A 12,417-nucleotide genomic window follows, 5' to 3' on the forward strand; every position below is an offset into this window, starting at 1 on the left:
AGCACAAAAGGTGCAATGCTACATCCTGATGGTTGCAGGAATAGGGTGAGCAATATCTGCTAACAGGAAGCCATTGAAAAGGCCAAGCAAAACAAAATATGAATAAGTTCCTGTCATTGCTTCAGGAAAATTTGTCTCAGACCTTCTCCAATTTCAAACAAGTCAACATTAAAGAAGTTGAAGCAGGTAGCAGACCAACCGAAAGGCGCCGGTCTGGTTCTACACCTGAGCTGTCATCAAGAGATTGTTCACACAGCTCATCAGAGTTCTAATTCCTCCAGTGTGTGATCTGAACAAGAAACTGGGTTTCAAATGGAAAAACTGGGAAAACGAATTAAAGAAGTCCTGAATGTAGAAGTCCCTATGGAAAAAGAAGGTAAAAGGCTTTCCAATGAATCCTGATGAATAGGAAGACTTTAATTTTTAAAAAGTTTAAGCAAATGTTTAGGTTGCAGGAATTTGCAACCTAAGTAGATGTTCCAATTGCACACCTATCCCAAACGACTACTCTACTCATTGGTGAAGGTTGTGGTTTAAAAGGCCCAATGGATAAAAGGACTGAAATGTCTTGCAGGTGTATTTTTCAGGCATCTGCTTTTATCAGCAAATCTGAGTGTTTGGATCCGGAAACTGGAGGGTTGTCCACAGCCCAAAGTAGCAAAGATACTACTAAACTATTAAAGAATATCTGTCTGAGATGACAGATGAATCGTTGAAATAGTCTGCAAGGAATATGGGGCTATGCTCTGTTGCCCATCTGGTTAAAATCCTGGTCAGCTGACACTGCATTTAGTCAGCATAAAATGGAACACTGAGAGTAAGAAAGCACTGCATCAAGAAATAAGTCTTAAATGGAACAGTTGTTTTCAGCCTCACTACCACATACAACCTTTTGGATTCTAAATACCTTTCAGTATGGATACAAAAATAAGGTTTGTCTCAAGACCAAGGCCTCCATTTCTACATTATTTTCAGAAACAATAAAATTATTCCAAAAAAGAGCCAAGAAAAGATTCCAAATGCTCAAAAGATGCTAACTTCCAATTGCTCAGGCATCCAAAAACTTTTTAGGAATTGCCTTCAGAAACTGCAAGAAAATTCTTAGTTTTCAGTTTGTGGCCTTGCTCTCCAGCCTCACCACTGTAAAAAAGGATTTTCACAAAAAGCCTAGCTCCTGTTGCCGCACTCCTATGAGAAAAGAGAATCCTTATGTAGGACGATATAAAGGCAAAAAACATACTACCAACTAAAGGATTATCTGAAGGTTGCTCTTACTATACTTCAAGGATATGGTAGGCTGAAAAATTGGTGAAAGCCTGTTCTTTGCCCCTTTCTCTAGACATGGACTCAAGAAATGAATGCATTCTACTTCAAGATCACAAAAGGATCAAGATAAGCAAAGCTATTTCCAGCCTTCAAAGCAATCCTCTTTTTTAAGTTAGGCAGGCAATGAGCCTGTTGGGGTTACTGACATCCACAATTCCAGCAGTAAAATGGGCAAAGGCTTACATAAGACCCCACTAAGTCCATACAACAGGAAGATTGGTTCTCAATCTGATTCTCAATCGAACCAGATCATGATCACAGAAGAGCTGGACAGGAGCTTATGTTTTTCAAGCTAAATTGTTGGAAAAGGTCAAGGTTCATGTATCAGCCTGTCTTTCGTAATCACAGTCTGGGTTATTATTACTATAGACACTTCTGGAACATCATCGGGTTCGCAAATGAATGGATCAAGGAAGCTGGTCGGCAAAGAATATCCAAAAAAATCATCCAACTTTAAGAAAAGGAAAGCCATTTGGAAATCCCTTCTCTACTGCAGACAGCACATAAAAAAATCAAGCAATGGGGGCATGGCCAACTGCCAACGGGGATGGACAGACGCTAAAACATTTCCGGGCAAATCAGTACCACACAATTATGGTTAACCCTATATGCTTCCAGAGTGGCCACTCCAGCTCGGGGAAGACTCCCTCTGGGAAACCAGGCTCCCTAATGAAGTTATTCAAAGAATATGCGGAGCGCATATCTGACATCTCCGACTCCAATATGGCGCCAACAGCCTTGCTGCCTGAATCCACGCCACCCAGTCCTGCGCCCTCTGAGAGTTCTTCGGGCTGTATAGAACCCAACATCAGGGAGATACTGAAAACTCTCCCCTCAAGTAAAGACCTTGCAGACATGCTGGGAAAACTGGAAGTTACATTCCAAACTCGGCTGGAGGGCTTAGAATCGGAAATTCACCATGTAGGTCACCGCGTCCACGACCTTGAGGAGGACAGAGACACGATCCAAACGCAAGTACAAACACTTACCTCCAGGGTAGACTCCCAAGCTGCATATCTTGCACACCTTCAACGTTCCTTGGATGACGTGGACAATAGGGGCCGCGGAAACAACCCTAGGGTCAGGGGCCTACCCGAAGCAGCAGGGGAAGACATTCCCACAAGGCTTTCAGAGCTATTTAATTTAATTCTGGGCAAGGTCGTAGACATGCCGTTACTGTTTGATAGAGCTCACCGCTCATTTAAATCCAGAAACACGGCAGACACACATTGGGACAATATATGCAGAATGCACTACTTTGCGGATAAAGAGGAGGTTATACTTGCGCCGCGGTCAACAACTAATTAAATATCGTTGGGGCTTCCCCCTCACCTTAATAGTAGTGCACAAAAGTTCCACTCACACTATAGCAACGCATCAGGATGTCCAACTCTTCAAAAGGGCATTCGAGCTTAACAAAGTCCATGTTACAGACTGGTACTCCAATGACCCAACCAGTAATGCTCAACCGCTATGAATGCCAGAAGGGAAGGACACCCATGAAGAAGCAATGGACGGAGCCCTCCGACACCTCTCAACATTCCGACAGTCATGAGCGACTCCAAAATCGTTAATCTACCCCAAGGATACCCATTCTGTGACAAAGCACCCAAGATCTAACTGGATATTCTCTATTCTCATAATCTTCTAGACTTTCTCTGTACTTTCTCCAGACCTACCAGGACTCTGGACTTTTTCCAGACCTACCAGGACTCTACCCTTATCACCCCCCCCACCGTCTCCAGTGTTTCTACCTATTTTATATTTGGATTCCCCCGCGTCTGCAATCAGCATAGACGAACTTTAGCCATCATTCTATAAATGGACTGATCCAGCTAACGGAGATTTCATGGATAGAACTGAATTCACTAAGCCATCTGTCCCAAAAGGCATACCCCTGGACATTTCCTATGGAGGTTCGGCAAATGTATTCATAAGCAAATAAAAAGGGACGAAGCTTCTTGTTCCCTGTCTAATGTGTGATCAGACAATATCAGGTCGTATTATGCTGTTATATATGAAAATGTCTGCACCCACAGTTATTGGGGATGTTTAACCACGTACGCTATAAATCCGTGAGGGTCCCTTTACACCTCTGAACTAGTCCCATAACGGTTCTCTCAATCGAACCAGACCATGTTCACATTTACCCTAGGGTACACATGAGGGCTCCACCGAAAGCTATGACTCAGTCCCTTACACTCTCTTCCCGGTTGAATCCTTGCTTTTACACAACCTACTAGTTTTCAAACAAGGACTAACGGGTTATTTTATAAAAAAAAAAAAGGGGGGGAAACATGTATCTAAACCCCCTTAACCTTTCGTCTCCCCCTCCCCACTCCTCTCCTCCCCCTTTATCTCTGGTCTGGAGTATTTATCATACATTGGGTGCTAACAGAATCACACTCTAATACCTCAATAACATTTTCACCCCAAATTAAGTATTTACACCTGTACGCCCACACCCATCCATCACCACCCAATATACGTCCAAAACATTTACCTTCATGTCAAAATATTCAACTGAACACACTCTACCAAGCACACTCACCCCAAATACACTACTAGTCGCACAGTAGATAGGTGGTTTCCACACCTTTGTTAACTGGATCCTTTCTCTACCTATTTGCAATGTCGAAAAGTACAAATCTGTTCCCTGTAGACTCTGGTTAATCTCAGGGATCGACACCAGCACTTTTGTTTACAAATTCTACCCTCATAGCTCAACTAAAAAAAGGCATTTGATTGTTTGCTATTTTATTGTATGTAGTTACTGTTATTGTTGCATATTTGTTTGTTAAGCCTACAGAATTGTACTTGCATTTCTCGCTTCACTCCCTGCTAACCTATGGTAACCCCCATCCCGCTATCCAGCAGGAGACATCATATAAAAACCCCAATCCTAACATTATCACCCTTGGCTGAGGTACGAACAATCTCGTTAAACGTAAGAGGCCTGAACTCTCTGGAGAAGAGACGTATGGCACTTACTGAACTACGCCGCCTCAAAGCAGAGGTGGCCTTCCTCCAAGAGACCCACTTCCACAAAGACTCGGCACCCAACCTCAGGGACAAGCATTACCCCCTAGGTTATTTCAGTAATTACACAGCATCCAAAGCTAGGAGGGTGGCGATCCTCATGGGAGCCAATTTACCTTTTACCTACAAGGATCACACGGTTGACAACAATGGCAGGTTCTTGTTTGTGAAGGGGTTGATAGGTAAAATGATGGTCACCTTCGCAAACCTTTACCTCCCCAACTGAAAACAGTGCTATGCCTTATGCAAAATCCTCAACAAATTAGAACAATTCACAGAGGATCTCCTGCTCCTGGGAGGGGATTTTAACACATATTTAGATAGCACCCTAGATTCCACATCTACAACACAAGCATACCAGACTTCCACACGCAAGCAGATGCAGACACCTCTGATATAGCCCAACTGTTCGACAACTGGCGAACACTTCGCCCCTTGACCAGAGATTACTCCTTCTATTCACTCCGCGGGCTCATACACTAGAATAGATATGTTTTTCATACACTACCGTTTTCTCCATTTGATCACTCACTGTTCTTATGGCTCAATAACATGGTCGGACCATGCGCTCCTGTCTCTTGGCATCCGAATCCCATCCCTCCATCCCTCTAGGGCTCAATGGAAATTAAATGATACCTTGCTAAATGATAAAGAGATTGTGTCAAAAATCAAAACATCCCTAGATCACTACTTCTCACTAAACAAAAATCCTGACTCTCCCTATCCAATAATCTGGGAGGCGCACAAAAGCGTGGTCAGAGGCACAATCATACAATTAGTATCGGCCCACAAACGCAAAAGGGAAAAATAGACCAAATCCCTTCTAGCAGATATAGGAACACTGGAAAGCAAACACAAAGCAGACTCAGACTTAGCAACATGCAATCTGACTGATAAGAGATCGGAATTGGCCATCCTTATGGGAGCCCAAATCAAAAGGAAACTAGTATTGACTAAAAGTCTATATTACACACAAGGAGGGAAACGCGGACGCCTACTGGCCCAGGCATTAAAGAAACAGAGACAGACCACATTTATACCTACCATAACAACCTCCAAGTGCACCAAATCTAGCCTGATGGCTGACATTACTGAGGCTTTTCATGATTTTTATATAAAGACACAATGATAAGGGAAAGCCAGCACCCAGCGACCGTGCGTCTGTGTGACTGACTCTTGCAGCATGTTAATGGACGCTGGCTGCTGCGGATCCATGCCAAATTATACCCCCATGTCCGCCCACGTTAAAGATGACATCGGCGTGCGCGTGATATCACGCGGGAGAGGCGCACGTTTTGGAGTCAAAAGAAATGTAAAGCACTTATTTAAGCTCAAATTTACTTTTCCTCATTTCCCTGTCATGGTTTCCCTAGTGGTTGTTTGAAAGTGTGTTCCTGAGCCTTTATTTCTGGTATTTGACTTTGGCTTCTTTTGACTTCCCTGTATTCTGATATCCCTGACTGCTATTTTTCCCTTATCGTTGTGTCTCATTCTGTACCCACCCGACCTCGGCAAGTTTCCTGACTATTCTTTGGTGCGTTAAGTCCAGCCATTCTAAGGCCCGGTAATATGTTACTGCTACGGGAGCTTTACAGACTGTTATGGAATTACCCCTGTTTGTTTCACAGTATACCCTGTTTCGGTATTTAGACTGTGTAAACCCCTTCTACGAACCGTCAGGACTATGCATTCGTACATACGAACGACAGACCACCCGGCTCTTGGCGTGTGCCGTCACTTAACCTTTGTCACCCCTGAAATAACCTAAAGACCAACCACCCTACAAACGGAGTGTGCCTCTAATTGACCACCGGGAAGCTGCGGACTGCGGTTAACCGCAGCCTAATTGACTGTCTCAGGGCAGCCTCATTCGTGTGACAATTCACCGAACTGGAACTCACGAAAGACTCCTGAACGCATCCTGGCGTGTGGCCACTATTAGAACGTTGGGTTAAGTACCCCTTTCATAGCGATCCCCGTTCGGAGACAACGATCCTCTGAGCGGGGTTCGTGCAACTGCTCAGCCGCTACTCGCTCCATGGGTTTTAGGTCCAGGTCCCGCTCTCTTTCTCCCTGCCTGAAAACATGGCTGCCATCTCGTGTTCGGGACAAAAGGCACAAACGGACCTTGTAATAAAGAAACTGGCTATACTGTTCGTGTGATCTGAGCGCTATTCGCCTATCTGTTGCACTCAGATCTGGGCTACCTAAAGAATGGTTGAATGGAAGATGTGGCTACTAAAATATTAAAGTTACATCTTTTTATACGGTTTTACCTGTTAAAATAAAACGTGGGATTTTGGGCGCTTGGAGATAATTAAATTGTCATAACCATTGGATTCATTATCTCCAAGCTGGGCGGTAACCATTTCAAATGATACATTGTAATGCCATTGGTCAACTGTTTGTATTGTCCCTGTATCCCATCAGGTCCAGAGGGGGCTGTCCCTGGGGTCTTGCATAAATTGCCATGCCTGTGTGCCATTAAACTCAGTTCGTTTTGACCCTCAAATCGCAGCTTCGACTCGTTTTGTGGGGAAAAGGGTATCCTAGCTGTACCATAGCTAGTGGGATTGCTTTATATTTACAGGATTCTCGTTGTATGCTGATCGGAACTGCTCTCCTCTCTCTCCACACTCGGGAACCAGGACATCCAAGCGGTCCAGCCTTCAGCTAGCTTGGAGGTAACCGTAACAGTTACCTTTTAGTCCTAGGTGTGACATAATTCTACGTGCTGGATCAATTAGTAATCCTGACAGAGATATTATAAATGCTTTTCCTCCCAGCTCTCACAACCCTTTCTAAACTCTTTCAATTCTCTACTCACGACCTCCTCCCTTCCACCCCAAGCTCTAGATGCCACCAAACTCTTCTGCCCAAACACTTTGTGGGAGCTATATATCCCTCATCAATATACACCTTAAACCTTTCACAAAAATCTTTGCGAACCGCCTCGGCCCCCTCCTCCCAGGACTAGTCCAACCTGATCAGGCAGGGTTCATACCAGGTAGAGAAGCCAATGATAACACTACAAAATTACTAAACCTCATACACCTATCCAAATATACCCACGTACCAACTGTACTACTATCTATAGATGCCGAAAAGGCTTTTGACAGGGTGGATTGGTCCCTAATGCTCGCTACATTGGAACAGATGGGTTTTGGCCCAAACTGGCTCTGATGGATGAGCGCACTATACTCCAAACCGACTGCGAAACTCCGTATCAATGGCCAACTGTCGGCCCCAGTACAAATCTCGAACGGCACAAGACAGGGGTGTCCGTTATCCCCCTTCTTCTTTGTCTTGGTTCTAGAACCCCTCCATCAAGGAGTTCGAGGCAACCCACATATAAAGGGTTTCCAAACAGGGGGGCTGAACACAAGGTGTCTGCATTCGCAGACGACATGTTGTTCACAGTTGCAGATCCCGTGCACTCCCTGCCCTACATACGCCGTGAAATGGGCACTTACAGCAAGGTCTCTAACTTCCAAACGAACCTGAGTAAGTGCAAAATTTTGCCATTAAACATTCCAACACAGCTAATATCATCTCCTTCCTTCACATGGGCCAAAGTATCCATTAAATATTTTCGTCCCTCATTGTCACAAATATACGAATGCAACTTCCCACCTCTAATTCAAGCAATTTCCAAAGACCTAACCTCCTAGCACCCCTTTCGGGTGGATCTGTAGAATAAATATCTTGAACATGAATGTCCTAACTAGAATCTTATACTTTCTCCAGGTCTTCCCTATTACGCTCCTGAAATTATTCTTTGACACACTACGTAAACTATTCACTACATTCATAAGGTCCTACAAACATCCGAGATTGTCCCACGCGTTACGTGGAAATATATCACAAGGCGGTACTCCTAGAGAGAATTTACGACTGGCCTGACGCTACCGTGAGTAAGCAATGGGTAGCAATAGATAACACATTCTTTTGGGTCCCCATTTACACGGTCCCTTGGCATAAATCAGGGCAAGCACTTCTGAAACACTCGCAACACCCCTACCCTGAGATTATGGTCGCATCACACAGATATATCCCCGTCCCCTTCTCCACTCTACCTGGTTTCACACAACCCACGTTTTAAACCAGGTGAATCCGGAGATACTTACAAGGAATACCACACTATTCCTTACTTGGCCCTGAACACTCTCGTAGATGATAAAGGGGTTAAACAGCTAGGTGTACTCCTTCCAGACAGGACTCACATGCAATTACACAAATTCCAATACAACCAATTCACTCACTTCCTCCAAATGAGACAATACTTCCAAAAAGTCAACCCCGCCCTCTCACAATTTGAACACACATGCTCCATCACACATGCTCCAAATGACATTGCCCCGCAACACGATTCCCAGGAAATATAACTTAGCCCACCCCTTCAATACAGCTCCTGTCTACTGAAAGTATTGTGTTACCTGCAATGTCAATGCAATCCATGCTCAGTCAGCCATAAGATTCTCCCCCTTCTCTCCCTCCCCTCGCCTGGTGGTTTCAAGGAAAGGGCTCCAAGGTCACAGAGTACCTACACCTCTATCTCAATTAAAAAATACTGGTTACATAATAGACACTGAGTCCAGAGGACAATTTCCAAGCCCTATCTGGGGCACGAGGCCAGAACATCTAGCCCCACTCCAGCAGAAACCAGGTGATTAACACAGGCCTAAACACTTACTAGTAGGCCAATATTCCCACCACCCTACCTATGAAGAGAAATGCTATGTTTTGATGCTATGCTATAAAAAAATCAAGCCATACAGATTCAATAAGAAAACCTCACCAGTATCATATACTTAAACAAACAAATAGCAACAAGAGTCCAATCCCTGGTGGGTTTATGTGCATGTATCTTTGCATGGGCAGAAACGTTCCTCTCAGCTATCTCCACCATTCACATAAAGGGTATAGAAAATCAACTAGCAGACAATATCAGCAGACATCTCTGGAAACAAAGTGGCCACTCAGACTTGGCTATTCAGAAGTCTAGTCCAAAAGTTTGGTTTACCACAAGTAGACCTCATAGTTACAACTTCCAATCGAAAAGTTCCGAAATTCACTTCTCTTTACAGACTAGACAATACAGATATTGTAGACTTCTTCACTGTGAAATGGACGTTTCAAATGGACAACTTTTTTCTTCCAGTAGCCTTAATGCCAAAGGTCCTACAGAAAATTAAAAAGTACCAATACTCCTTGCTGGCAATCATTAATTTCTGGCCGAATTGCAGCTGGTTTCGTTTCCAATTTTATCTAACAGTCTCAGAACCTTGGGAACTGCCAGTAACACATCTTATGTTGGAAAACAAAACTGTTCCATTACAAACTCAACACACCTTTAAGCAAAAGACATGGTAGCTACAAGGTTGATCCTTTTGGAGAAGCGTGTTAACGAACATATTGTAGACCTTCTTTTACAAAATAAACTTATGGATATAGCATACATTTCTTACATGGTGTCAACACCATACATTTGAGTCTTTTAATCCATTAGTTCCAGTAATCCTGGAATTTCTTCAAGAAGCTTTTAAGCTGGGTCTTTCTCCACTCTAAAAGTTGAAATCTCTGCTCTTATTTTTTTTTTTAAATCTTCAGAAGTGCTTATAAGGATGTTCTGCGAGGCTACATATCAACTTCGTCTACCAGAATGTTCTCATATTCCACCATAGGACTGAATGCCTTCTGAGAGGAACTCTTTGAACCTCTGGAAGTCAGGGCCGGATTAACCTAGAAGCTGATGGAGCTGCAGCTTCAGGCCCATACCCATTGAATAGGCCCATTGAGAGAGGCAGGGATAGGAAGTTACAGCATACGGGACACAGACACACATGGGGACACTTGGGATCACAGAGATATGGGGACACTGAGACCTGGGAACACTGAGCCACTAGGGGACGCTGGGAGACATGGAAACACACACTTGGGGACACAGACACAAATGGGGACACTGAGACACTTGGGGACACTGGGAGACATGGGACCCAAGTGTCTCTGTGTCCCCATGTCTCCTATCCAGGGTCCCTGGTGTCTCTATGTGCCCATGTCTCCCAGTGTACCTAGTGTCTCATTATCCCCATGTCTCACAGTGTCCTTAGTGTCTATGTGTCCCCATGTCTCCCAGTGTGCCTAATGTTTCAGTGTCCCCATGTCTCCCAGTGTCCCTATTGTCTCTGTGTGCCCATGTCTCCTAGTGTCTCAGTGTTTCCATGTCTCCCAGTGCCCCTAGTGTCTCTGTGTGCCCATGTCTCCCAGTGTCCCTAGTGTCTCAGTGTTCCCATGTCTCTCAGTATCCCCTAGTGTCTCTGTGTGCCCATGTCTTCCAGTGTCCCTAGTGTCTGAGTGTCCCCATGTCTCCAAGTGTCCCTACTGTTTCTGTGTGCCCATGTCTCCCAGTGTCTCAGTGTTCCCATGTCTCCCAGTGTACCTAGTGTCTCAGTGTCCCCATGTCTCCCAGTGTCTGTGTCTCCATGTCTCCCAATGTACCCAAGTATTTCAGTGTCCCCGTGTCTCTCAGTGTCCCCTAGTGACATGGGACACTGGGAGACATGGGGATGTTATGGTACTTTTTAGCAGTAAACCAAAATGTTTAAATGTCTATCTGTTCCTGTCCAAATTAATAAAATTGAATTGCGTATATACGCTGAAGTAATTAAGTCTGACACACAAGGTTCAGGTTAAAATAACTTCGAGAAAATTTATTGGCAAGTGATTAAAAAGCGGGCGCGCAGGCCCTTTTAAGAGGCATTTTACGTCATCATTGATTATTAGAATATCAGCAAATAAACATCATTAATTGGATTAATTGTTAAGTGTCGGGATTAGTGTCCACCTAGCAATATTATTAATTGGCTCAAAAATTAAGTGGTTAGTCCCGTGCCCACCCACCAAGAGGTGGGATTGTTCTGGACACGGGTGGGGACAAGGGGGTCTTGAGCGTCATTTTACACGGTCGGTGATCTCAGGCCTCGTGGCCAGGTGCAAGGTCTCTTATGAATAGAACATTTCATTACTACTGTGTTCTCATGGCCTTCAAATTATACTATGTTGCAAGTTAAGGAAAAGTCAGCAATTCCTGTGTTAATCATGTCTTTATAGAAAATACAGTCTTTGTCTATTGTATTAGATGTGCTGGGAAATTCTGTCATGTAAGGTAGTTTTAAAATGAACAAGTTAGGTTATGAGGACAAAATGGAGGATTCACAATATGAGGTTAAAATGGAGTTAGTGCAATAATTGAATACAAGTACAATAAGGATTTTTAAATAATCCCACATAAGTCCCCCCTATGAAATGTTAGATTCTAAGAGATAAAACTTTATTAAGTTAGTACCAGGAAGACGTGTTAACCCAAAGGCACAGAAACCCCGTGGCCGCTAGCTAGGTGTTAATGCAAAGTGCAAGACTGTCCCTAGATCTGACCCTGATAGGCTAACTCATCCGTCAGCATGGCTCTCGAACACTTCACACCCATGGGTGTCCCATGGCAGCTAACCCACCACTTCTCCACACGGGGCCTTTACCATTCACTGACAGATGCTGTCCCTAAGCTGGTCCCTTCCTAGAATTCCTGCACTTTATCAACAAAAGGGATTGTTTGCAGCGGTATACAGGGTGAGTTGATGTCTTGTAAATCTTGGTCATCAACTTCGAGATGAGTGAAAGTGGGTGCCGCTTGGTCAACAGTCTTCATGAGGGATTTTCTCAGACATGGGAGGATACAACAAAAGAGAAGAGCAAAGAGAAAAAGAAAAATTAGTATTGCCATACCAATATGCATTAAAGCCTTTTGCCATCCTGTCATCCAACCAAACCATCTTTCCCAGGGATCTTTTATCCCAGAATTCCTTTTTAACTCTTCAGACAGGTCATTTAATTTTTCTATGGCTAATGTAACTTTACCATTAGGGCCTGTGTTTTCTGGGATATAGGTACAACATGTCATGGTGTCAGGCAAAATTTTACAAACCCCTCCTTTTTCGGCTAAGATCATATCTAAGGCCATTCTATTCTGGAAAGCCATTTGGGATGTGGCCTGCA

This window comes from Pelobates fuscus, chromosome 8, assembly GCF_036172605.1.
Source record: "Pelobates fuscus isolate aPelFus1 chromosome 8, aPelFus1.pri, whole genome shotgun sequence".
In the NCBI taxonomy this organism is placed as follows: Eukaryota; Metazoa; Chordata; class Amphibia; order Anura; family Pelobatidae; genus Pelobates; species Pelobates fuscus.